The sequence below is a fragment of the Ambystoma mexicanum genome, chromosome 6q, assembly GCF_040938575.1.
Source record: "Ambystoma mexicanum isolate Mex_15411 chromosome 6q, UKY_AmexF1_1, whole genome shotgun sequence".
Classification (NCBI taxonomy): Eukaryota; Metazoa; Chordata; class Amphibia; order Caudata; family Ambystomatidae; genus Ambystoma; species Ambystoma mexicanum.
The window spans coordinates 1,628,670,007-1,628,697,586 of record NC_090937.1 but is presented as its reverse complement, the minus strand read 5'-3'; the positions used below and the strand labels follow the sequence as shown (position 1 = coordinate 1,628,697,586).

General features: G+C 50.0%; 4 non-coding genes across 4 annotated transcripts; all 4 read right to left on the bottom strand.

The window, feature by feature from the left end:
• Positions 1-7,468: 7,468 nt before the first annotated feature.
• TRNAG-UCC (transfer RNA glycine (anticodon UCC)) lies at positions 7,469-7,540 on the bottom strand. The gene has a single exon. It is a non-coding gene; the product is annotated as a tRNA-Gly (tRNA).
• A 3,699-nt stretch (positions 7,541-11,239) lies between these two features.
• Positions 11,240-11,311, bottom strand: TRNAG-UCC (transfer RNA glycine (anticodon UCC)). The gene has a single exon. It is a non-coding gene; the product is annotated as a tRNA-Gly (tRNA).
• Positions 11,312-17,524: 6,213 nt separating this feature from the next.
• Positions 17,525-17,596, bottom strand: TRNAG-UCC (transfer RNA glycine (anticodon UCC)). Its single transcript has one exon. It is a non-coding gene; the product is annotated as a tRNA-Gly (tRNA).
• A 7,470-nt stretch (positions 17,597-25,066) lies between these two features.
• TRNAG-UCC (transfer RNA glycine (anticodon UCC)) lies at positions 25,067-25,138 on the bottom strand. The gene has a single exon. It is a non-coding gene; the product is annotated as a tRNA-Gly (tRNA).
• Between the last annotated feature and the right edge of the window lie 2,442 nt (positions 25,139-27,580).

The following is a 27,580-nucleotide window of genomic DNA, read 5'->3' as shown; positions in this document are numbered from 1 at the left end:
CTGCCTATCTGGGCTATCTGATGGAGCGGCCCTTAGAAATAAGAATAAGTCATTGGCTGGGAATGAAAAAAGCTTGCGTTTGACGCAGAAGCAGTTCGCATCATGAGGTCTTGCCGGTCAGCCCAACATTTCCCCGGGACCCCTTAAAAAAGGAGCTTGGTTTTAAGTTTGGTTTGATTGAACAGTACATTTTGTTGGCTGGGCTGGGACCCTCTCCTATTTAGCGCAAGAGTGGAACGAGGCAGCAAGTTCAAGGAATGACATTGCATCCAGGCACTTACAGCTCTTTGTGCCCTAATGCCATGACACAAAAACATAATTTGAAAAAAGTTAGCAGAGGATGGTTTCGATCCATCGACCTCTGGGTTATGGGCCCAGCACGCTTCCGCTGCGCCACTCTGCTGGTTGGAGAACAAGAGCTTTTCTGGGCTTTTACAGCCTACAAACCGACAACCCTAGACCCAGTTTCGAGTGAAGCGGGCAGTAGGCCTTACAAAGCCAAACAACCTGCAACCACGCACTCCCATCCCATGGCCTTTTGCAGACAGGCCTCATTTCTCTAGCTCACACCCTAACTGCCAACACCCCTTCCCCTTCTCTCTCTGTCTCTCTCTCTCTGTCTCTCTCTCTCATTCTCTCTCTCTCGCAAATAGATACTTTACTTCCCAGGTGCAACAAAACAAGCCTTCTCGAGCTGGCAGATATGGGAAGGAAGGAAGGAAGGGCCAGTTTGGAAACTCAACTCAATTACCATAAATCCCCTGCTAAGGGTTATGGGAGGGAGGAATGAAGGAACTTTGCTTCAGGGAAAGGGCTGCTGCTGCTTCAGCATGTGAGGAGCGCAGCCACACGTTTCACCTTCTTCAGTATGTTGGTTTACAGGATGAGAGAGATCCTGAAACCTCACTCTAATAGGCTGAGGTGCTGTGCTCGGTGGCCTGCTGGGACCAAGGCCCGTCAGGGCAAGGCGAATAGGCCTTTGTCAGGCCTTCGTCAGGGCTTTGTCGGGGAGGGGCCAGGAGCCCTGCTCGCTTCAATCCCCTCACCGATAGACAGTTGCAGAAACTAGGATGCAAGAACCTTTCCTGGATGGGGTTTTGATTTTCACGAAAAGTGTGTCAGCTTTGCTTTCAGCATGAGTCTGATTTCCAAAAAATGCATTTTGAACAATTTAAAGATTTGATCTGCGTTGGCAGGGAATCGAACCCGGGTCAACTGCTTGGAAGGCAGCTATGCTCACCACTATACCACCAACGCCTGCCTGTCTGGGCTATCTGATGGAGCGGCCCTTAGAAATAAGAATAAGTCATTGGCTGGGAATGAAAAAAGCTTGCGTTTGACGCAGAAGCAGTTCGCATCATGAGGTCTTGCCGGTCAGCCCAACATTTCCCCGGGACCCCTTAAAAAAGGAGCTTGGTTTTAAGTTTGGTTTGATTGAACAGTACATTTTGTTGGCTGGGCTGGGACCCTCTCCTCTTTAGCGCAAGAGTGGAACGAGGCAGCAAGTTCAAGGAATGACATTGCATCCAGGCACTTACAGCTCTTTGTGCCCTAATGCCATGACACAAAAACATAATTTGAAAAAAGTTAGCAGAGGATGGTTTCGATCCATCGACCTCTGGGTTATGGGCCCAGCACGCTTCCGCTGCGCCACTCTGCTGGTTGGAGAACAAGAGCTTTTCTGGGCTTTTACAGCCTACAAACCGACAACCCTAGACCCAGTTTCGAGTGAAGCGGGCAGTAGGCCTTACAAAGCCAAACAACCTGCAACCACGCACTCCCATCCCATGGCCTTTTGCAGACAGGCCTCATTTCTCTAGCTCACACCCTAACTGCCAACACCCCTTCCCCTTCTCTCTCTGTCTCTCTCTCTCTGTCTCTCTCTCTCATTCTCTCTCTCTCGCAAATAGATACTTTACTTCCCAGGTGCAACAAAACAAGCCTTCTCGAGCTGGCAGATATGGGAAGGAAGGAAGGAAGGGCCAGTTTGGAAACTCAACTCAATTACCATAAATCCCCTGCTAAGGGTTATGGGAGGGAGGAATGAAGGAACTTTGCTTCAGGGAAAGGGCTGCTGCTGCTTCAGCATGTGAGGAGCGCAGCCACACGTTTCACCTTCTTCAGTATGTTGGTTTACAGGATGAGAGAGATCCTGAAACCTCACTCTAATAGGCTGAGGTGCTGTGCTCGGTGGCCTGCTGGGACCAAGGCCCGTCAGGGCAAGGCGAATAGGCCTTTGTCAGGCCTTCGTCAGGGCTTTGTCGCGGAGGGGCCAGGAGCCCTGCTCGCTTCAATCCCCTCACCGATAGACAGTTGCAGAAACTAGGATGCAAGAACCTTTCCTGGATGGGGTTTTGATTTTCACGAAAAGTGTGTCAGCTTTGCTTTCAGCATGAGTCTGATTTCCAAAAAATGCATTTTGAACAATTTAAAGATTTGATCTGCGTTGGCCGGGAATAGAACCCGGGTCAACTGCTTGGAAGGCAGCTATGCTCACCACTATACCACCAACGCCTGCCTGTCTGGGCTATCTGATGGAGCGGCCCTTAGAAATAAGAATAAGTCATTGGCTGGGAATGAAAAAAGCTTGCGTTTGACGCAGAAGCAGTTCGCATCATGAGGTCTTGCCGGTCAGCCCAACATTTCCCCGGGACCCCTTAAAAAAGGAGCTTGGTTTTAAGTTTGGTTTGATTGAACAGTACATTTTGTTGGCTGGGCTGGGACCCTCTCCTATTTAGCGCAAGAGTGGAACGAGGCAGCAAGTTCAAGGAATGACATTGCATCCAGGCACTTACAGCTCTTTGTGCCCTAATGCCATGACACAAAAACATAATTTGAAAAAAGTTAGCAGAGGATGGTTTCGATCCATCGACCTCTGGGTTATGGGCCCAGCACGCTTCCGCTGCGCCACTCTGCTGGTTGGAGAACAAGAGCTTTTCTGGGCTTTTACAGCCTACAAACCGACAACCCTAGACCCAGTTTCGAGTGAAGCGGGCAGTAGGCCTTACAAAGCCAAACAACCTGCAACCACGCACTCCCATCCCATGGCCTTTTGCAGACAGGCCTCATTTCTCTAGCTCACACCCTAACTGCCAACACCCCTTCCCCTTCTCTCTCTGTCTCTCTCTCTCTGTCTCTCTCTCTCATTCTCTCTCTCTCGCAAATAGATACTTTACTTCCCAGGTGCAACAAAACAAGCCTTCTCGAGCTGGCAGATATGGGAAGGAAGGAAGGAAGGGCCAGTTTGGAAACTCAACTCAATTACCATAAATCCCCTGCTAAGGGTTATGGGAGGGAGGAATGAAGGAACTTTGCTTCAGGGAAAGGGCTGCTGCTGCTTCAGCATGTGAGGAGCGCAGCCACACGTTTCACCTTCTTCAGTATGTTGGTTTACAGGATGAGAGAGATCCTGAAACCTCACTCTAATAGGCTGAGGTGCTGTGCTCGGTGGCCTGCTGGGACCAAGGCCCGTCAGGGCAAGGCGAATAGGCCTTTGTCAGGCCTTCGTCAGGGCTTTGTCAGGGAGGGGCCAGGAGCCCTGCTCGCTTCAATCCCCTCACCGATAGACAGTTGCAGAAACTAGGATGCAAGAACCTTTCCTGGATGGGGTTTTGATTTTCACGAAAAGTGTGTCAGCTTTGCTTTCAGCATGAGTCTGATTTCCAAAAAATGCATTTTGAACAATTTAAAGATTTGATCTGCGTGCCGGGAATCGAACCCGGGTCAACTGCTTGGAAGGCAGCTATGCTCACCACTATACCACCAACGCCTGCCTGTCTGGGCTATCTGATGGAGCGGCCCTTAGAAATAAGAATAAGTCATTGGCTGGGAATGAAAAAAGCTTGCGTTTGACGCAGAAGCAGTTCGCATCATGAGGTCTTGCCGGTCAGCCCAACATTTCCCCGGGACCCCTTAAAAAAGGAGCTTGGTTTTAAGTTTGGTTTGATTGAACAGTACATTTTGTTGGCTGGGCTGGGACCCTCTCCTATTTAGCGCAAGAGTGGAACGAGGCAGCAAGTTCAAGGAATGACATTGCATCCAGGCACTTACAGCTCTTTGTGCCCTAATGCCATGACACAAAAACATAATTTGAAAAAAGTTAGCAGAGGATGGTTTCGATCCATCGACCTCTGGGTTATGGGCCCAGCACGCTTCCGCTGCGCCACTCTGCTGGTTGGAGAACAAGAGCTTTTCTGGGCTTTTACAGCCTACAAACCGACAACCCTAGACCCAGTTTCGAGTGAAGCGGGCAGTAGGCCTTACAAAGCCAAACAACCTGCAACCACGCACTCCCATCCCATGGCCTTTTGCAGACAGGCCTCATTTCTCTAGCTCACACCCTAACTGCCAACACCCCTTCCCCTTCTCTCTCTGTCTCTCTCTCTCTGTCTCTCTCTCTCATTCTCTCTCTCTCGCAAATAGATACTTTACTTCCCAGGTGCAACAAAACAAGCCTTCTCGAGCTGGCAGATATGGGAAGGAAGGAAGGAAGGGCCAGTTTGGAAACTCAACTCAATTACCATAAATCCCCTGCTAAGGGTTATGGGAGGGAGGAATGAAGGAACTTTGCTTCAGGGAAAGGGCTGCTGCTGCTTCAGCATGTGAGGAGCGCAGCCACACGTTTCACCTTCTTCAGTATGTTGGTTTACAGGATGAGAGAGATCCTGAAACCTCACTCTAATAGGCTGAGGTGCTGTGCTCGGTGGCCTGCTGGGACCAAGGCCCGTCAGGGCAAGGCGAATAGGCCTTTGTCAGGCCTTCGTCAGGGCTTTGTCGGGGAGGGGCCAGGAGCCCTGCTCGCTTCAATCCCCTCACCGATAGACAGTTGCAGAAACTAGGATGCAAGAACCTTTCCTGGATGGGGTTTTGATTTTCACGAAAAGTGTGTCAGCTTTGCTTTCAGCATGAGTCTGATTTCCAAAAAATGCATTTTGAACAATTTAAAGATTTGATCTGCGTTGGCCGGGAATCGAACCAGGGTCAACTGCTTGGAAGGCAGCTATGCTCACCACTATACCACCAACGCCTGCCTGTCTGGGCTATCTGATGGAGCGGCCCTTAGAAATAAGAATAAGTCATTGGCTGGGAATGAAAAAAGCTTGCGTTTGACGCAGAAGCAGTTCGCATCATGAGGTCTTGCCGGTCAGCCCAACATTTCCCCGGGACCCCTTAAAAAAGGAGCTTGGTTTTAAGTTTGGTTTGATTGAACAGTACATTTTGTTGGCTGGGCTGGGACCCTCTCCTATTTAGCGCAAGAGTGGAACGAGGCAGCAAGTTCAAGGAATGACATTGCATCCAGGCACTTACAGCTCTTTGTGCCCTAATGCCATGACACAAAAACATAATTTGAAAAAAGTTAGCAGAGGATGGTTTCGATCCATCGACCTCTGGGTTATGGGCCCAGCACGCTTCCGCTGCGCCACTCTGCTGGTTGGAGAACAAGAGCTTTTCTGGGCTTTTACAGCCTACAAACCGACAACCCTAGACCCAGTTTCGAGTGAAGCGGGCAGTAGGCCTTACAAAGCCAAACAACCTGCAACCACGCACTCCCATCCCATGGCCTTTTGCAGACAGGCCTCATTTCTCTAGCTCACACCCTAACTGCCAACACCCCTTCCCCTTCTCTCTCTGTCTCTCTCTCTCTGTCTCTCTCTCTCATTCTCTCTCTCTCGCAAATAGATACTTTACTTCCCAGGTGCAACAAAACAAGCCTTCTCGAGCTGGCAGATATGGGAAGGAAGGAAGGAAGGGCCAGTTTGGAAACTCAACTCAATTACCATAAATCCCCTGCTAAGGGTTATGGGAGGGAGGAATGAAGGAACTTTGCTTCAGGGAAAGGGCTGCTGCTGCTTCAGCATGTGAGGAGCGCAGCCACACGTTTCACCTTCTTCAGTATGTTGGTTTACAGGATGAGAGAGATCCTGAAACCTCACTCTAATAGGCTGAGGTGCTGTGCTCGGTGGCCTGCTGGGACCAAGGCCCGTCAGGGCAAGGCGAATAGGCCTTTGTCAGGCCTTCGTCAGGGCTTTGTCGGGGAGGGGCCAGGAGCCCTGCTCGCTTCAATCCCCTCACCGATAGACAGTTGCAGAAACTAGGATGCAAGAACCTTTCCTGGATGGGGTTTTGATTTTCACGAAAAGTGTGTCAGCTTTGCTTTCAGCATGAGTCTGATTTCCAAAAAATGCATTTTGAACAATTTAAAGATTTGATCTGCGTTGGCCGGGAATCGAACCAGGGTCAACTGCTTGGAAGGCAGCTATGCTCACCACTATACCACCAACGCCTGCCTGTCTGGGCTATCTGATGGAGCGGCCCTTAGAAATAAGAATAAGTCATTGGCTGGGAATGAAAAAAGCTTGCGTTTGACGCAGAAGCAGTTCGCATCATGAGGTCTTGCCGGTCAGCCCAACATTTCCCCGGGACCCCTTAAAAAAGGAGCTTGGTTTTAAGTTTGGTTTGATTGAACAGTACATTTTGTTGGCTGGGCTGGGACCCTCTCCTATTTAGCGCAAGAGTGGAACGAGGCAGCAAGTTCAAGGAATGACATTGCATCCAGGCACTTACAGCTCTTTGTGCCCTAATGCCATGACACAAAAACATAATTTGAAAAAAGTTAGCAGAGGATGGTTTCGATCCATCGACCTCTGGGTTATGGGCCCAGCACGCTTCCGCTGCGCCACTCTGCTGGTTGGAGAACAAGAGCTTTTCTGGGCTTTTACAGCCTACAAACCGACAACCCTAGACCCAGTTTCGAGTGAAGCGGGCAGTAGGCCTTACAAAGCCAAACAACCTGCAACCACGCACTCCCATCCCATGGCCTTTTGCAGACAGGCCTCATTTCTCTAGCTCACACCCTAACTGCCAACACCCCTTCCCCTTCTCTCTCTGTCTCTCTCTCTCTGTCTCTCTCTCTCATTCTCTCTCTCTCGCAAATAGATACTTTACTTCCCAGGTGCAACAAAACAAGCCTTCTCGAGCTGGCAGATATGGGAAGGAAGGAAGGAAGGGCCAGTTTGGAAACTCAACTCAATTACCATAAATCCCCTGCTAAGGGTTATGGGAGGGAGGAATGAAGGAACTTTGCTTCAGGGAAAGGGCTGCTGCTGCTTCAGCATGTGAGGAGCGCAGCCACACGTTTCACCTTCTTCAGTATGTTGGTTTACAGGATGAGAGAGATCCTGAAACCTCACTCTAATAGGCTGAGGTGCTGTGCTCGGTGGCCTGCTGGGACCAAGGCCCGTCAGGGCAAGGCGAATAGGCCTTTGTCAGGCCTTCGTCAGGGCTTTGTCGGGGAGGGGCCAGGAGCCCTGCTCGCTTCAATCCCCTCACCGATAGACAGTTGCAGAAACTAGGATGCAAGAACCTTTCCTGGATGGGGTTTTGATTTTCACGAAAAGTGTGTCAGCTTTGCTTTCAGCATGAGTCTGATTTCCAAAAAATGCATTTTGAACAATTTAAAGATTTGATCTGCGTTGGCCGGGAATCGAACCCGGGTCAACTGCTTGGAAGGCAGCTATGCTCACCACTATACCACCAACGCCTGCCTGTCTGGGCTATCTGATGGAGCGGCCCTTAGAAATAAGAATAAGTCATTGGCTGGGAATGAAAAAAGCTTGCGTTTGACGCAGAAGCAGTTCGCATCATGAGGTCTTGCCGGTCAGCCCAACATTTCCCCGGGACCCCTTAAAAAAGGAGCTTGGTTTTAAGTTTGGTTTGATTGAACAGTACATTTTGTTGGCTGGGCTGGGACCCTCTCCTATTTAGCGCAAGAGTGGAACGAGGCAGCAAGTTCAAGGAATGACATTGCATCCAGGCACTTACAGCTCTTTGTGCCCTAATGCCATGACACAAAAACATAATTTGAAAAAAGTTAGCAGAGGATGGTTTCGATCCATCGACCTCTGGGTTATGGGCCCAGCACGCTTCCGCTGCGCCACTCTGCTGGTTGGAGAACAAGAGCTTTTCTGGGCTTTTACAGCCTACAAACCGACAACCCTAGACCCAGTTTCGAGTGAAGCGGGCAGTAGGCCTTACAAAGCCAAACAACCTGCAACCACGCACTCCCATCCCATGGCCTTTTGCAGACAGGCCTCATTTCTCTAGCTCACACCCTAACTGCCAACACCCCTTCCCCTTCTCTCTCTGTCTCTCTCTCTCTGTCTCTCTCTCTCATTCTCTCTCTCTCGCAAATAGATACTTTACTTCCCAGGTGCAACAAAACAAGCCTTCTCGAGCTGGCAGATATGGGAAGGAAGGAAGGAAGGGCCAGTTTGGAAACTCAACTCAATTACCATAAATCCCCTGCTAAGGGTTATGGGAGGGAGGAATGAAGGAACTTTGCTTCAGGGAAAGGGCTGCTGCTGCTTCAGCATGTGAGGAGCGCAGCCACACGTTTCACCTTCTTCAGTATGTTGGTTTACAGGATGAGAGAGATCCTGAAACCTCACTCTAATAGGCTGAGGTGCTGTGCTCGGTGGCCTGCTGGGACCAAGGCCCGTTAGGGCAGGGCGAATAGGCCTTTGTCAGGCCTTCGTCAGGGCTTTGTCGGGGAGGGGCCAGGAGCCCTGCTCGCTTCAATCCCCTCACCGATAGACAGTTGCAGAAACTAGGATGCAAGAACCTTTCCTGGATGGGGTTTTGATTTTCACGAAAAGTGTGTCAGCTTTGCTTTCAGCATGAGTCTGATTTCCAAAAAATGCATTTTGAACAATTTAAAGATTTGATCTGCGGTGGCCGGGAATCGAACCCGGGTCAACTGCTTGGAAGGCAGCTATGCTCACCACTATACCACCAACGCCTGCCTGTCTGGGCTATCTGATGGAGCGGCCCTTAGAAATAAGAATAAGTCATTGGCTGGGAATGAAAAAAGCTTGCGTTTGACGCAGAAGCAGTTCGCATCATGAGGTCTTGCCGGTCAGCCCAACATTTCCCCGGGACCCCTTAAAAAAGGAGCTTGGTTTTAAGTTTGGTTTGATTGAACAGTACATTTTGTTGGCTGGGCTGGGACCCTCTCCTATTTAGCGCAAGAGTGGAACGAGGCAGCAAGTTCAAGGAATGACATTGCATCCAGGCACTTACAGCTCTTTGTGCCCTAATGCCATGACACAAAAACATAATTTGAAAAAAGTTAGCAGAGGATGGTTTCGATCCATCGACCTCTGGGTTATGGGCCCAGCACGCTTCCGCTGCGCCACTCTGCTGGTTGGAGAACAAGAGCTTTTCTGGGCTTTTACAGCCTACAAACCGACAACCCTAGACCCAGTTTCGAGTGAAGCGGGCAGTAGGCCTTACAAAGCCAAACAACCTGCAACCACGCACTCCCATCCCATGGCCTTTTGCAGACAGGCCTCATTTCTCTAGCTCACACCCTAACTGCCAACACCCCTTCCCCTTCTCTCTCTGTCTCTCTCTCTCTGTCTCTCTCTCTCATTCTCTCTCTCTCGCAAATAGATACTTTACTTCCCAGGTGCAACAAAACAAGCCTTCTCGAGCTGGCAGATATGGGAAGGAAGGAAGGAAGGGCCAGTTTGGAAACTCAACTCAATTACCATAAATCCCCTGCTAAGGGTTATGGGAGGGAGGAATGAAGGAACTTTGCTTCAGGGAAAGGGCTGCTGCTGCTTCAGCATGTGAGGAGCGCAGCCACACGTTTCACCTTCTTCAGTATGTTGGTTTACAGGATGAGAGAGATCCTGAAACCTCACTCTAATAGGCTGAGGTGCTGTGCTCGGTGGCCTGCTGGGACCAAGGCCCGTCAGGGCAAGGCGAATAGGCCTTTGTCAGGCCTTCGTCAGGGCTTTGTCGGGGAGGGGCCAGGAGCCCTGCTCGCTTCAATCCCCTCACCGATAGACAGTTGCAGAAACTAGGATGCAAGAACCTTTCCTGGATGGGGTTTTGATTTTCACGAAAAGTGTGTCAGCTTTGCTTTCAGCATGAGTCTGATTTCCAAAAAATGCATTTTGAACAATTTAAAGATTTGATCTGCGTTGGCCGGGAATAGAACCCCGGTCAACTGCTTGGAAGGCAGCTATGCTCACCACTATACCACCAACGCCTGCCTGTCTGGGCTATCTGATGGAGCGGCCCTTAGAAATAAGAATAAGTCATTGGCTGGGAATGAAAAAAGCTTGCGTTTGACGCAGAAGCAGTTCGCATCATGAGGTCTTGCCGGTCAGCCCAACATTTCCCCGGGACCCCTTAAAAAAGGAGCTTGGTTTTAAGTTTGGTTTGATTGAACAGTACATTTTGTTGGCTGGGCTGGGACCCTCTCCTATTTAGCGCAAGAGTGGAACGAGGCAGCAAGTTCAAGGAATGACATTGCATCCAGGCACTTACAGCTCTTTGTGCCCTAATGCCATGACACAAAAACATAATTTGAAAAAAGTTAGCAGAGGATGGTTTCGATCCATCGACCTCTGGGTTATGGGCCCAGCACGCTTCCGCTGCGCCACTCTGCTGGTTGGAGAACAAGAGCTTTTCTGGGCTTTTACAGCCTACAAACCGACAACCCTAGACCCAGTTTCGAGTGAAGCGGGCAGTAGGCCTTACAAAGCCAAACAACCTGCAACCACGCACTCCCATCCCATGGCCTTTTGCAGACAGGCCTCATTTCTCTAGCTCACACCCTAACTGCCAACACCCCTTCCCCTTCTCTCTCTGTCTCTCTCTCTCTGTCTCTCTCTCTCATTCTCTCTCTCTCGCAAATAGATACTTTACTTCCCAGGTGCAACAAAACAAGCCTTCTCGAGCTGGCAGATATGGGAAGGAAGGAAGGAAGGGCCAGTTTGGAAACTCAACTCAATTACCATAAATCCCCTGCTAAGGGTTATGGGAGGGAGGAATGAAGGAACTTTGCTTCAGGGAAAGGGCTGCTGCTGCTTCAGCATGTGAGGAGCGCAGCCACACGTTTCACCTTCTTCAGTATGTTGGTTTACAGGATGAGAGAGATCCTGAAACCTCACTCTAATAGGCTGAGGTGCTGTGCTCGGTGGCCTGCTGGGACCAAGGCCCGTCAGGGCAAGGCGAATAGGCCTTTGTCAGGCCTTCGTCAGGGCTTTGTCGGGGAGGGGCCAGGAGCCCTGCTCGCTTCAATCCCCTCACCGATAGACAGTTGCAGAAACTAGGATGCAAGAACCTTTCCTGGATGGGGTTTTGATTTTCACGAAAAGTGTGTCAGCTTTGCTTTCAGCATGAGTCTGATTTCCAAAAAATGCATTTTGAACAATTTAAAGATTTGATCTGCGTTGGCCGGGAATCGAACCCGGGTCAACTGCTTGGAAGGCAGCTATGCTCACCACTATACCACCAACGCCTGCCTGTCTGGGCTATCTGATGGAGCGGCCCTTAGAAATAAGAATAAGTCATTGGCTGGGAATGAAAAAAGCTTGCGTTTGACGCAGAAGCAGTTCGCATCATGAGGTCTTGCCGGTCAGCCCAACATTTCCCCGGGACCCCTTAAAAAAGGAGCTTGGTTTTAAGTTTGGTTTGATTGAACAGTACATTTTGTTGGCTGGGCTGGGACCCTCTCCTATTTAGCGCAAGAGTGGAACGAGGCAGCAAGTTCAAGGAATGACATTGCATCCAGGCACTTACAGCTCTTTGTGCCCTAATGCCATGACACAAAAACATAATTTGAAAAAAGTTAGCAGAGGATGGTTTCGATCCATCGACCTCTGGGTTATGGGCCCAGCACGCTTCCGCTGCGCCACTCTGCTGGTTGGAGAACAAGAGCTTTTCTGGGCTTTTACAGCCTACAAACCGACAACCCTAGACCCAGTTTCGAGTGAAGCGGGCAGTAGGCCTTACAAAGCCAAACAACCTGCAACCACGCACTCCCATCCCATGGCCTTTTGCAGACAGGCCTCATTTCTCTAGCTCACACCCTAACTGCCAACACCCCTTCCCCTTCTCTCTCTGTCTCTCTCTCTCTGTCTCTCTCTCTCATTCTCTCTCTCTCGCAAATAGATACTTTACTTCCCAGGTGCAACAAAACAAGCCTTCTCGAGCTGGCAGATATGGGAAGGAAGGAAGGAAGGGCCAGTTTGGAAACTCAACTCAATTACCATAAATCCCCTGCTAAGGGTTATGGGAGGGAGGAATGAAGGAACTTTGCTTCAGGGAAAGGGCTGCTGCTGCTTCAGCATGTGAGGAGCGCAGCCACACGTTTCACCTTCTTCAGTATGTTGGTTTACAGGATGAGAGAGATCCTGAAACCTCACTCTAATAGGCTGAGGTGCTGTGCTCGGTGGCCTGCTGGGACCAAGGCCCGTCAGGGCAAGGCGAATAGGCCTTTGTCAGGCCTTCGTCAGGGCTTTGTCGGGGAGGGGCCAGGAGCCCTGCTCGCTTCAATCCCCTCACCGATAGACAGTTGCAGAAACTAGGATGCAAGAACCTTTCCTGGATGGGGTTTTGATTTTCACGAAAAGTGTGTCAGCTTTGCTTTCAGCATGAGTCTGATTTCCAAAAAATGCATTTTGAACAATTTAAAGATTTGATCTGCGTTGGCCAGGAATAGAACCCGGGTCAACTGCTTGGAAGGCAGCTATGCTCACCACTATACCACCAACGCCTGCCTGTCTGGGCTATCTGATGGAGCGGCCCTTAGAAATAAGAATAAGTCATTGGCTGGGAATGAAAAAAGCTTGCGTTTGACGCAGAAGCAGTTCGCATCATGAGGTCTTGCCGGTCAGCCCAACATTTCCCCGGGACCCCTTAAAAAAGGAGCTTGGTTTTAAGTTTGGTTTGATTGAACAGTACATTTTGTTGGCTGGGCTGGGACCCTCTCCTATTTAGCGCAAGAGTGGAACGAGGCAGCAAGTTCAAGGAATGACATTGCATCCAGGCACTTACAGCTCTTTGTGCCCTAATGCCATGACACAAAAACATAATTTGAAAAAAGTTAGCAGAGGATGGTTTCGATCCATCGACCTCTGGGTTATGGGCCCAGCACGCTTCCGCTGCGCCACTCTGCTGGTTGGAGAACAAGAGCTTTTCTGGGCTTTTACAGCCTACAAACCGACAACCCTAGACCCAGTTTCGAGTGAAGCGGGCAGTAGGCCTTACAAAGCCAAACAACCTGCAACCACGCACTCCCATCCCATGGCCTTTTGCAGACAGGCCTCATTTCTCTAGCTCACACCCTAACTGCCAACACCCCTTCCCCTTCTCTCTCTGTCTCTCTCTCTCTGTCTCTCTCTCTCATTCTCTCTCTCTCGCAAATAGATACTTTACTTCCCAGGTGCAACAAAACAAGCCTTCTCGAGCTGGCAGATATGGGAAGGAAGGAAGGAAGGGCCAGTTTGGAAACTCAACTCAATTACCATAAATCCCCTGCTAAGGGTTATGGGAGGGAGGAATGAAGGAACTTTGCTTCAGGGAAAGGGCTGCTGCTGCTTCAGCATGTGAGGAGCGCAGCCACACGTTTCACCTTCTTCAGTATGTTGGTTTACAGGATGAGAGAGATCCTGAAACCTCACTCTAATAGGCTGAGGTGCTGTGCTCGGTGGCCTGCTGGGACCAAGGCCCGTCAGGGCAAGGCGAATAGGCCTTTGTCAGGCCTTCGTCAGGGCTTTGTCGGGGAGGGGCCAGGAGCCCTGCTCGCTTCAATCCCCTCACCGATAGACAGTTGCAGAAACTAGGATGCAAGAACCTTTCCTGGATGGGGTTTTGATTTTCACGAAAAGTGTGTCAGCTTTGCTTTCAGCATGAGTCTGATTTCCAAAAAATGCATTTTGAACAATTTAAAGATTTGATCTGCGTTGGCCGGGAATAGAACCCGGGTCAACTGCTTGGAAGGCAGCTATGCTCACCACTATACCACCAACGCCTGCCTGTCTGGGCTATCTGATGGAGCGGCCCTTAGAAATAAGAATAAGTCATTGGCTGGGAATGAAAAAAGCTTGCGTTTGACGCAGAAGCAGTTCGCATCATGAGGTCTTGCCGGTCAGCCCAACATTTCCCCGGGACCCCTTAAAAAAGGAGCTTGGTTTTAAGTTTGGTTTGATTGAACAGTACATTTTGTTGGCTGGGCTGGGACCCTCTCCTATTTAGCGCAAGAGTGGAACGAGGCAGCAAGTTCAAGGAATGACATTGCATCCAGGCACTTACAGCTCTTTGTGCCCTAATGCCATGACACAAAAACATAATTTGAAAAAAGTTAGCAGAGGATGGTTTCGATCCATCGACCTCTGGGTTATGGGCCCAGCACGCTTCCGCTGCGCCACTCTGCTGGTTGGAGAACAAGAGCTTTTCTGGGCTTTTACAGCCTACAAACCGACAACCCTAGACCCAGTTTCGAGTGAAGCGGGCAGTAGGCCTTACAAAGCCAAACAACCTGCAACCACGCACTCCCATCCCATGGCCTTTTGCAGACAGGCCTCATTTCTCTAGCTCACACCCTAACTGCCAACACCCCTTCCCCTTCTCTCTCTGTCTCTCTCTCTCTGTCTCTCTCTCTCATTCTCTCTCTCTCGCAAATAGATACTTTACTTCCCAGGTGCAACAAAACAAGCCTTCTCGAGCTGGCAGATATGGGAAGGAAGGAAGGAAGGGCCAGTTTGGAAACTCAACTCAATTACCATAAATCCCCTGCTAAGGGTTATGGGAGGGAGGAATGAAGGAACTTTGCTTCAGGGAAAGGGCTGCTGCTGCTTCAGCATGTGAGGAGCGCAGCCACACGTTTCACCTTCTTCAGTATGTTGGTTTACAGGATGAGAGAGATCCTGAAACCTCACTCTAATAGGCTGAGGTGCTGTGCTCGGTGGCCTGCTGGGACCAAGGCCCGTCAGGGCAAGGCGAATAGGCCTTTGTCAGGCCTTCGTCAGGGCTTTGTCGGGGAGGGGCCAGGAGCCCTGCTCGCTTCAATCCCCTCACCGATAGACAGTTGCAGAAACTAGGATGCAAGAACCTTTCCTGGATGGGGTTTTGATTTTCACGAAAAGTGTGTCAGCTTTGCTTTCAGCATGAGTCTGATTTCCAAAAAATACATTTTGAACAATTTAAAGATTTGATCTGCGTTGGCCGGGAATAGAACCCGGGTCAACTGCTTGGAAGGCAGCTATGCTCACCACTATACCACCAACGCCTGCCTGTCTGGGCTATCTGATGGAGCGGCCCTTAGAAATAAGAATAAGTCATTGGCTGGGAATGAAAAAAGCTTGCGTTTGACGCAGAAGCAGTTCGCATCATGAGGTCTTGCCGGTCAGCCCAACATTTCCCCGGGACCCCTTAAAAAAGGAGCTTGGTTTTAAGTTTGGTTTGATTGAACAGTACATTTTGTTGGCTGGGCTGGGACCCTCTCCTATTTAGCGCAAGAGTGGAACGAGGCAGCAAGTTCAAGGAATGACATTGCATCCAGGCACTTACAGCTCTTTGTGCCCTAATGCCATGACACAAAAACATAATTTGAAAAAAGTTAGCAGAGGATGGTTTCGATCCATCGACCTCTGGGTTATGGGCCCAGCACGCTTCCGCTGCGCCACTCTGCTGGTTGGAGAACAAGAGCTTTTCTGGGCTTTTACAGCCTACAAACCGACAACCCTAGACCCAGTTTCGAGTGAAGCGGGCAGTAGGCCTTACAAAGCCAAACAACCTGCAACCACGCACTCCCATCCCATGGCCTTTTGCAGACAGGCCTCATTTCTCTAGCTCACACCCTAACTGCCAACACCCCTTCCCCTTCTCTCTCTGTCTCTCTCTCTCTGTCTCTCTCTCTCATTCTCTCTCTCTCGCAAATAGATACTTTACTTCCCAGGTGCAACAAAACAAGCCTTCTCGAGCTGGCAGATATGGGAAGGAAGGAAGGAAGGGCCAGTTTGGAAACTCAACTCAATTACCATAAATCCCCTGCTAAGGGTTATGGGAGGGAGGAATGAAGGAACTTTGCTTCAGGGAAAGGGCTGCTGCTGCTTCAGCATGTGAGGAGCGCAGCCACACGTTTCACCTTCTTCAGTATGTTGGTTTACAGGATGAGAGAGATCCTGAAACCTCACTCTAATAGGCTGAGGTGCTGTGCTCGGTGGCCTGCTGGGACCAAGGCCCGTCAGGGCAAGGCGAATAGGCCTTTGTCAGGCCTTCGTCAGGGCTTTGTCGGGGAGGGGCCAGGAGCCCTGCTCGCTTCAATCCCCTCACCGATAGACAGTTGCAGAAACTAGGATGCAAGAACCTTTCCTGGATGGGGTTTTGATTTTCACGAAAAGTGTGTCAGCTTTGCTTTCAGCATGAGTCTGATTTCCAAAAAATGCATTTTGAACAATTTAAAGATTTGATCTGCGTTGGCCGGGAATAGAACCCGGGTCAACTGCTTGGAAGGCAGCTATGCTCACCACTATACCACCAACGCCTGCCTGTCTGGGCTATCTGATGGAGCGGCCCTTAGAAATAAGAATAAGTCATTGGCTGGGAATGAAAAAAGCTTGCGTTTGACGCAGAAGCAGTTCGCATCATGAGGTCTTGCCGGTCAGCCCAACATTTCCCCGGGACCCCTTAAAAAAGGAGCTTGGTTTTAAGTTTGGTTTGATTGAACAGTACATTTTGTTGGCTGGGCTGGGACCCTCTCCTATTTAGCGCAAGAGTGGAACGAGGCAGCAAGTTCAAGGAATGACATTGCATCCAGGCACTTACAGCTCTTTGTGCCCTAATGCCATGACACAAAAACATAATTTGAAAAAAGTTAGCAGAGGATGGTTTCGATCCATCCACCTCTGGGTTATGGGCCCAGCACGCTTCCGCTGCGCCACTCTGCTGGTTGGAGAACAAGAGCTTTTCTGGGCTTTTACAGCCTACAAACCGACAACCCTAGACCCAGTTTCGAGTGAAGCGGGCAGTAGGCCTTACAAAGCCAAACAACCTGCAACCACGCACTCCCATCCCATGGCCTTTTGCAGACAGGCCTCATTTCTCTAGCTCACACCCTAACTGCCAACACCCCTTCCCCTTCTCTCTCTGTCTCTCTCTCTCTGTCTCTCTCTCTCATTCTCTCTCTCTCGCAAATAGATACTTTACTTCCCAGGTGCAACAAAACAAGCCTTCTCGAGCTGGCAGATATGGGAAGGAAGGAAGGAAGGGCCAGTTTGGAAACTCAACTCTATTACCATAAATCCCCTGCTAAGGGTTATGAGAGGGAGGAATGAAGGAACTTTGCTTCAGGGAAAGGGCTGCTGCTGCTTCAGCATGTGAGGAGCGCAGCCACACGTTTCACCTTCTTCAGTATGTTGGTTTACAGGATGAGAGAGATCCTGAAACCTCACTCTAATAGGCTGAGGTGCTGTGCTCGGTGGCCTGCTGGGACCAAGGCCCGTCAGGGCAAGGCGAATAGGCCTTTGTCAGGCCTTCGTCAGGGCTTTGTCGGGGAGGGGCCAGGAGCCCTGCTCGCTTCAATCCCCTCACCGATAGACAGTTGCAGAAACTAGGATGCAAGAACCTTTCCTGGATGGGGTTTTGATTTTCACGAAAAGTGTGTCAGCTTTGCTTTCAGCATGAGTCTGATTTCCAAAAAATGCATTTTGAACAATTTAAAGATTTGATCTGCGTTGGCCGGGAATCGAACCCGGGTCAACTGCTTGGAAGGCAGCTATGCTCACCACTATACCACCAACGCCTGCCTGTCTGGGCTATCTGATGGAGCGGCCCTTAGAAATAAGAATAAGTCATTGGCTGGGAATGAAAAAAGCTTGCGTTTGACGCAGAAGCAGTTCGCATCATGAGGTCTTGCCGGTCAGCCCAACATTTCCCCGGGACCCCTTAAAAAAGGAGCTTGGTTTTAAGTTTGGTTTGATTGAACAGTACATTTTGTTGGCTGGGCTGGGACCCTCTCCTATTTAGCGCAAGAGTGGAACGAGGCAGCAAGTTCAAGGAATGACATTGCATCCAGGCACTTACAGCTCTTTGTGCCCTAATGCCATGACACAAAAACATAATTTGAAAAAAGTTAGCAGAGGATGGTTTCGATCCATCGACCTCTGGGTTATGGGCCCAGCACGCTTCCGCTGCGCCACTCTGCTGGTTGGAGAACAAGAGCTTTTCTGGGCTTTTACAGCCTACAAACCGACAACCCTAGACCCAGTTTCGAGTGAAGCGGGCAGTAGGCCTTACAAAGCCAAACAACCTGCAACCACGCACTCCCATCCCATGGCCTTTTGCAGACAGGCCTCATTTCTCTAGCTCACACCCTAACTGCCAACACCCCTTCCCCTTCTCTCTCTGTCTCTCTCTCTCTGTCTCTCTCTCTCATTCTCTCTCTCTCGCAAATAGATACTTTACTTCCCAGGTGCAACAAAACAAGCCTTCTCGAGCTGGCAGATATGGGAAGGAAGGAAGGAAGGGCCAGTTTGGAAACTCAACTCAATTACCATAAATCCCCTGCTAAGGGTTATGGGAGGGAGGAATGAAGGAACTTTGCTTCAGGGAAAGGGCTGCTGCTGCTTCAGCATGTGAGGAGCGCAGCCACACGTTTCACCTTCTTCAGTATGTTGGTTTACAGGATGAGAGAGATCCTGAAACCTCACTCTAATAGGCTGAGGTGCTGTGCTCGGTGGCCTGCTGGGACCAAGGCCCGTCAGGGCAAGGCGAATAGGCCTTTGTCAGGCCTTCGTCAGGGCTTTGTCGGGGAGGGGCCAGGAGCCCTGCTCGCTTCAATCCCCTCACCGATAGACAGTTGCAGAAACTAGGATGCAAGAACCTTTCCTGGATGGGGTTTTGATTTTCACGAAAAGTGTGTCAGCTTTGCTTTCAGCATGAGTCTGATTTCCAAAAAATGCATTTTGAACAATTTAAAGATTTGATCTGCGTTGGCAGGGAATCGAACCCAGGTCAACTGCTTGGAAGGCAGCTATGCTCACCACTATACCACCAACGCCTGCCTGTCTGGGCTATCTGATGGAGCGGCCCTTAGAAATAAGAATAAGTCATTGGCTGGGAATGAAAAAAGCTTGCGTTTGACGCAGAAGCAGTTCGCATCATGAGGTCTTGCCGGTCAGCCCAACATTTCCCCGGGACCCCTTAAAAAAGGAGCTTGGTTTTAAGTTTGGTTTGATTGAACAGTACATTTTGTTGGCTGGGCTGGGACCCTCTCCTATTTAGCGCAAGAGTGGAACGAGGCAGCAAGTTCAAGGAATGACATTGCATCCAGGCACTTACAGCTCTTTGTGCCCTAATGCCATGACACAAAAACATAATTTGAAAAAAGTTAGCAGAGGATGGTTTCGATCCATCGACCTCTGGGTTATGGGCCCAGCACGCTTCCGCTGCGCCACTCTGCTGGTTGGAGAACAAGAGCTTTTCTGGGCTTTTACAGCCTACAAACCGACAACCCTAGACCCAGTTTCGAGTGAAGCGGGCAGTAGGCCTTACAAAGCCAAACAACCTGCAACCACGCACTCCCATCCCATGGCCTTTTGCAGACAGGCCTCATTTCTCTAGCTCACACCCTAACTGCCAACACCCCTTCCCCTTCTCTCTCTGTCTCTCTCTCTCTGTCTCTCTCTCTCATTCTCTCTCTCTCGCAAATAGATACTTTACTTCCCAGGTGCAACAAAACAAGCCTTCTCGAGCTGGCAGATATGGGAAGGAAGGAAGGAAGGGCCAGTTTGGAAACTCAACTCAATTACCATAAATCCCCTGCTAAGGGTTATGGGAGGGAGGAATGAAGGAACTTTGCTTCAGGGAAAGGGCTGCTGCTGCTTCAGCATGTGAGGAGCGCAGCCACACGTTTCACCTTCTTCAGTATGTTGGTTTACAGGATGAGAGAGATCCTGAAACCTCACTCTAATAGGCTGAGGTGCTGTGCTCGGTGGCCTGCTGGGACCAAGGCCCGTCAGGGCAAGGCGAATAGGCCTTTGTCAGGCCTTCGTCAGGGCTTTGTCGGGGAGGGGCCAGGAGCCCTGCTCGCTTCAATCCCCTCACCGATAGACAGTTGCAGAAACTAGGATGCAAGAACCTTTCCTGGATGGGGTTTTGATTTTCACGAAAAGTGTGTCAGCTTTGCTTTCAGCATGAGTCTGATTTCCAAAAAATGCATTTTGAACAATTTAAAGATTTGATCTGCGTTGGCCGGGAATAGAACCCGGGTCAACTGCTTGGAAGGCAGCTATGCTCACCACTATACCACCAACGCCTGCCTGTCTGGGCTATCTGATGGAGCGGCCCTTAGAAATAAGAATAAGTCATTGGCTGGGAATGAAAAAAGCTTGCGTTTGACGCAGAAGCAGTTCGCATCATGAGGTCTTGCCGGTCAGCCCAACATTTCCCCGGGACCCCTTAAAAAAGGAGCTTGGTTTTAAGTTTGGTTTGATTGAACAGTACATTTTGTTGGCTGGGCTGGGACCCTCTCCTATTTAGCGCAAGAGTGGAACGAGGCAGCAAGTTCAAGGAATGACATTGCATCCAGGCACTTACAGCTCTTTGTGCCCTAATGCCATGACACAAAAACATAATTTGAAAAAAGTTAGCAGAGGATGGTTTCGATCCATCGACCTCTGGGTTATGGGCCCAGCACGCTTCCGCTGCGCCACTCTGCTGGTTGGAGAACAAGAGCTTTTCTGGGCTTTTACAGCCTACAAACCGACAACCCTAGACCCAGTTTCGAGTGAAGCGGGCAGTAGGCCTTACAAAGCCAAACAACCTGCAACCACGCACTCCCATCCCATGGCCTTTTGCAGACAGGCCTCATTTCTCTAGCTCACACCCTAACTGCCAACACCCCTTCCCCTTCTCTCTCTGTCTCTCTCTCTCTGTCTCTCTCTCTCATTCTCTCTCTCTCGCAAATAGATACTTTACTTCCCAGGTGCAACAAAACAAGCCTTCTCGAGCTGGCAGATATGGGAAGGAAGGAAGGAAGGGCCAGTTTGGAAACTCAACTCAATTACCATAAATCCCCTGCTAAGGGTTATGGGAGGGAGGAATGAAGGAACTTTGCTTCAGGGAAAGGGCTGCTGCTGCTTCAGCATGTGAGGAGCGCAGCCACACGTTTCACCTTCTTCAGTATGTTGGTTTACAGGATGAGAGAGATCCTGAAACCTCACTCTAATAGGCTGAGGTGCTGTGCTCGGTGGCCTGCTGGGACCAAGGCCCGTCAGGGCAAGGCGAATAGGCCTTTGTCAGGCCTTCGTCAGGGCTTTGTCGGGGAGGGGCCAGGAGCCCTGCTCGCTTCAATCCCCTCACCGATAGACAGTTGCAGAAACTAGGATGCAAGAACCTTTCCTGGATGGGGTTTTGATTTTCACGAAAAGTGTGTCAGCTTTGCTTTCAGCATGAGTCTGATTTCCAAAAAATGCATTTTGAACAATTTAAAGATTTGATCTGCGTTGGCCGGGAATAGAACCCGGGTCAACTGCTTGGAAGGCAGCTATGCTCACCACTATACCACCAACGCCTGCCTGTCTGGGCTATCTGATGGAGCGGCCCTTAGAAATAAGAATAAGTCATTGGCTGGGAATGAAAAAAGCTTGCGTTTGACGCAGAAGCAGTTCGCATCATGAGGTCTTGCCGGTCAGCCCAACATTTCCCCGGGACCCCTTAAAAAAGGAGCTTGGTTTTAAGTTTGGTTTGATTGAACAGTACATTTTGTTGGCTGGGCTGGGACCCTCTCCTATTTAGCGCAAGAGTGGAACGAGGCAGCAAGTTCAAGGAATGACATTGCATCCAGGCACTTACAGCTCTTTGTGCCCTAATGCCATGACACAAAAACATAATTTGAAAAAAGTTAGCAGAGGATGGTTTCGATCCATCGACCTCTGGGTTATGGGCCCAGCACGCTTCCGCTGCGCCACTCTGCTGGTTGGAGAACAAGAGCTTTTCTGGGCTTTTACAGCCTACAAACCGACAACCCTAGACCCAGTTTCGAGTGAAGCGGGCAGTAGGCCTTACAAAGCCAAACAACCTGCAACCACGCACTCCCATCCCATGGCCTTTTGCAGACAGGCCTCATTTCTCTAGCTCACACCCTAACTGCCAACACCCCTTCCCCTTCTCTCTCTGTCTCTCTCTCTCTGTCTCTCTCTCTCATTCTCTCTCTCTCGCAAATAGATACTTTACTTCCCAGGTGCAACAAAACAAGCCTTCTCGAGCTGGCAGATATGGGAAGGAAGGAAGGAAGGGCCAGTTTGGAAACTCAACTCAATTACCATAAATCCCCTGCTAAGGGTTATGGGAGGGAGGAATGAAGGAACTTTGCTTCAGGGAAAGGGCTGCTGCTGCTTCAGCATGTGAGGAGCGCAGCCACACGTTTCACCTTCTTCAGTATGTTGGTTTACAGGATGAGAGAGATCCTGAAACCTCACTCTAATAGGCTGAGGTGCTGTGCTCGGTGGCCTGCTGGGACCAAGGCCCGTCAGGGCAAGGCGAATAGGCCTTTGTCAGGCCTTCGTCAGGGCTTTGTCGGGGAGGGGCCAGGAGCCCTGCTCGCTTCAATCCCCTCACCGATAGACAGTTGCAGAAACTAGGATGCAAGAACCTTTCCTGGATGGGGTTTTGATTTTCACGAAAAGTGTGTCAGCTTTGCTTTCAGCATGAGTCTGATTTCCAAAAAATACATTTTGAACAATTTAAAGATTTGATCTGCGTTGGCCGGGAATAGAACCCGGGTCAACTGCTTGGAAGGCAGCTATGCTCACCACTATACCACCAACGCCTGCCTGTCTGGGCTATCTGATGGAGCGGCCCTTAGAAATAAGAATAAGTCATTGGCTGGGAATGAAAAAAGCTTGCGTTTGACGCAGAAGCAGTTCGCATCATGAGGTCTTGCCGGTCAGCCCAACATTTCCCCGGGACCCCTTAAAAAAGGAGCTTGGTTTTAAGTTTGGTTTGATTGAACAGTACATTTTGTTGGCTGGGCTGGGACCCTCTCCTATTTAGCGCAAGAGTGGAACGAGGCAGCAAGTTCAAGGAATGACATTGCATCCAGGCACTTACAGCTCTTTGTGCCCTAATGCCATGACACAAAAACATAATTTGAAAAAAGTTAGCAGAGGATGGTTTCGATCCATCGACCTCTGGGTTATGGGCCCAGCACGCTTCCGCTGCGCCACTCTGCTGGTTGGAGAACAAGAGCTTTTCTGGGCTTTTACAGCCTACAAACCGACAACCCTAGACCCAGTTTCGAGTGAAGCGGGCAGTAGGCCTTACAAAGCCAAACAACCTGCAACCACGCACTCCCATCCCATGGCCTTTTGCAGACAGGCCTCATTTCTCTAGCTCACACCCTAACTGCCAACACCCCTTCCCCTTCTCTCTCTGTCTCTCTCTCTCTGTCTCTCTCTCTCATTCTCTCTCTCTCGCAAATAGATACTTTACTTCCCAGGTGCAACAAAACAAGCCTTCTCGAGCTGGCAGATATGGGAAGGAAGGAAGGAAGGGCCAGTTTGGAAACTCAACTCAATTACCATAAATCCCCTGCTAAGGGTTATGGGAGGGAGGAATGAAGGAACTTTGCTTCAGGGAAAGGGCTGCTGCTGCTTCAGCATGTGAGGAGCGCAGCCACACGTTTCACCTTCTTCAGTATGTTGGTTTACAGGATGAGAGAGATCCTGAAACCTCACTCTAATAGGCTGAGGTGCTGTGCTCGGTGGCCTGCTGGGACCAAGGCCCGTCAGGGCAAGGCGAATAGGCCTTTGTCAGGCCTTCGTCAGGGCTTTGTCGGGGAGGGGCCAGGAGCCCTGCTCGCTTCAATCCCCTCACCGATAGACAGTTGCAGAAACTAGGATGCAAGAACCTTTCCTGGATGGGGTTTTGATTTTCACGAAAAGTGTGTCAGCTTTGCTTTCAGCATGAGTCTGATTTCCAAAAAATGCATTTTGAACAATTTAAAGATTTGATCTGCGTTGGCCGGGAATAGAACCCGGGTCAACTGCTTGGAAGGCAGCTATGCTCACCACTATACCACCAACGCCTGCCTGTCTGGGCTATCTGATGGAGCGGCCCTTAGAAATAAGAATAAGTCATTGGCTGGGAATGAAAAAAGCTTGCGTTTGACGCAGAAGCAGTTCGCATCATGAGGTCTTGCCGGTCAGCCCAACATTTCCCCGGGACCCCTTAAAAAAGGAGCTTGGTTTTAAGTTTGGTTTGATTGAACAGTACATTTTGTTGGCTGGGCTGGGACCCTCTCCTATTTAGCGCAAGAGTGGAACGAGGCAGCAAGTTCAAGGAATGACATTGCATCCAGGCACTTACAGCTCTTTGTGCCCTAATGCCATGACACAAAAACATAATTTGAAAAAAGTTAGCAGAGGATGGTTTCGATCCATCCACCTCTGGGTTATGGGCCCAGCACGCTTCCGCTGCGCCACTCTGCTGGTTGGAGAACAAGAGCTTTTCTGGGCTTTTACAGCCTACAAACCGACAACCCTAGACCCAGTTTCGAGTGAAGCGGGCAGTAGGCCTTACAAAGCCAAACAACCTGCAACCACGCACTCCCATCCCATGGCCTTTTGCAGACAGGCCTCATTTCTCTAGCTCACACCCTAACTGCCAACACCCCTTCCCCTTCTCTCTCTGTCTCTCTCTCTCTGTCTCTCTCTCTCATTCTCTCTCTCTCGCAAATAGATACTTTACTTCCCAGGTGCAACAAAACAAGCCTTCTCGAGCTGGCAGATATGGGAAGGAAGGAAGGAAGGGCCAGTTTGGAAACTCAACTCTATTACCATAAATCCCCTGCTAAGGGTTATGAGAGGGAGGAATGAAGGAACTTTGCTTCAGGGAAAGGGCTGCTGCTGCTTCAGCATGTGAGGAGCGCAGCCACACGTTTCACCTTCTTCAGTATGTTGGTTTACAGGATGAGAGAGATCCTGAAACCTCACTCTAATAGGCTGAGGTGCTGTGCTCGGTGGCCTGCTGGGACCAAGGCCCGTCAGGGCAAGGCGAATAGGCCTTTGTCAGGCCTTCGTCAGGGCTTTGTCGGGGAGGGGCCAGGAGCCCTGCTCGCTTCAATCCCCTCACCGATAGACAGTTGCAGAAACTAGGATGCAAGAACCTTTCCTGGATGGGGTTTTGATTTTCACGAAAAGTGTGTCAGCTTTGCTTTCAGCATGAGTCTGATTTCCAAAAAATGCATTTTGAACAATTTAAAGATTTGATCTGCGTTGGCCGGGAATCGAACCCGGGTCAACTGCTTGGAAGGCAGCTATGCTCACCACTATACCACCAACGCCTGCCTGTCTGGGCTATCTGATGGAGCGGCCCTTAGAAATAAGAATAAGTCATTGGCTGGGAATGAAAAAAGCTTGCGTTTGACGCAGAAGCAGTTCGCATCATGAGGTCTTGCCGGTCAGCCCAACATTTCCCCGGGACCCCTTAAAAAAGGAGCTTGGTTTTAAGTTTGGTTTGATTGAACAGTACATTTTGTTGGCTGGGCTGGGACCCTCTCCTATTTAGCGCAAGAGTGGAACGAGGCAGCAAGTTCAAGGAATGACATTGCATCCAGGCACTTACAGCTCTTTGTGCCCTAATGCCATGACACAAAAACATAATTTGAAAAAAGTTAGCAGAGGATGGTTTCGATCCATCGACCTCTGGGTTATGGGCCCAGCACGCTTCCGCTGCGCCACTCTGCTGGTTGGAGAACAAGAGCTTTTCTGGGCTTTTACAGCCTACAAACCGACAACCCTAGACCCAGTTTCGAGTGAAGCGGGCAGTAGGCCTTACAAAGCCAAACAACCTGCAACCACGCACTCCCATCCCATGGCCTTTTGCAGACAGGCCTCATTTCTCTAGCTCACACCCTAACTGCCAACACCCCTTCCCCTTCTCTCTCTGTCTCTCTCTCTCTGTCTCTCTCTCTCATTCTCTCTCTCTCGCAAATAGATACTTTACTTCCCAGGTGCAACAAAACAAGCCTTCTCGAGCTGGCAGATATGGGAAGGAAGGAAGGAAGGGCCAGTTTGGAAACTCAACTCAATTACCATAAATCCCCTGCTAAGGGTTATGGGAGGGAGGAATGAAGGAACTTTGCTTCAGGGAAAGGGCTGCTGCTGCTTCAGCATGTGAGGAGCGCAGCCACACGTTTCACCTTCTTCAGTATGTTGGTTTACAGGATGAGAGAGATCCTGAAACCTCACTCTAATAGGCTGAGGTGCTGTGCTCGGTGGCCTGCTGGGACCAAGGCCCGTCAGGGCAAGGCGAATAGGCCTTTGTCAGGCCTTCGTCAGGGCTTTGTCGGGGAGGGGCCAGGAGCCCTGCTCGCTTCAATCCCCTCACCGATAGACAGTTGCAGAAACTAGGATGCAAGAACCTTTCCTGGATGGGGTTTTGATTTTCACGAAAAGTGTGTCAGCTTTGCTTTCAGCATGAGTCTGATTTCCAAAAAATGCATTTTGAACAATTTAAAGATTTGATCTGCGTTGGCAGGGAATCGAACCCAGGTCAACTGCTTGGAAGGCAGCTATGCTCACCACTATACCACCAACGCCTGCCTGTCTGGGCTATCTGATGGAGCGGCCCTTAGAAATAAGAATAAGTCATTGGCTGGGAATGAAAAAAGCTTGCGTTTGACGCAGAAGCAGTTCGCATCATGAGGTCTTGCCGGTCAGCCCAACATTTCCCCGGGACCCCTTAAAAAAGGAGCTTGGTTTTAAGTTTGGTTTGATTGAACAGTACATTTTGTTGGCTGGGCTGGGACCCTCTCCTATTTAGCGCAAGAGTGGAACGAGGCAGCAAGTTCAAGGAATGACATTGCATCCAGGCACTTACAGCTCTTTGTGCCCTAATGCCATGACACAAAAACATAATTTGAAAAAAGTTAGCAGAGGATGGTTTCGATCCATCGACCTCTGGGTTATGGGCCCAGCACGCTTCCGCTGCGCCACTCTGCTGGTTGGAGAACAAGAGCTTTTCTGGGCTTTTACAGCCTACAAACCGACAACCCTAGACCCAGTTTCGAGTGAAGCGGGCAGTAGGCCTTACAAAGCCAAACAACCTGCAACCACGCACTCCCATCCCATGGCCTTTTGCAGACAGGCCTCATTTCTCTAGCTCACACCCTAACTGCCAACACCCCTTCCCCTTCTCTCTCTGTCTCTCTCTCTCTGTCTCTCTCTCTCATTCTCTCTCTCTCGCAAATAGATACTTTACTTCCCAGGTGCAACAAAACAAGCCTTCTCGAGCTGGCAGATATGGGAAGGAAGGAAGGAAGGGCCAGTTTGGAAACTCAACTCAATTACCATAAATCCCCTGCTAAGGGTTATGGGAGGGAGGAATGAAGGAACTTTGCTTCAGGGAAAGGGCTGCTGCTGCTTCAGCATGTGAGGAGCGCAGCCACACGTTTCACCTTCTTCAGTATGTTGGTTTACAGGATGAGAGAGATCCTGAAACCTCACTCTAATAGGCTGAGGTGCTGTGCTCGGTGGCCTGCTGGGACCAAGGCCCGTCAGGGCAAGGCGAATAGGCCTTTGTCAGGCCTTCGTCAGGGCTTTGTCGGGGAGGGGCCAGGAGCCCTGCTCGCTTCAATCCCCTCACCGATAGACAGTTGCAGAAACTAGGATGCAAGAACCTTTCCTGGATGGGGTTTTGATTTTCACGAAAAGTGTGTCAGCTTTGCTTTCAGCATGAGTCTGATTTCCAAAAAATGCATTTTGAACAATTTAAAGATTTGATC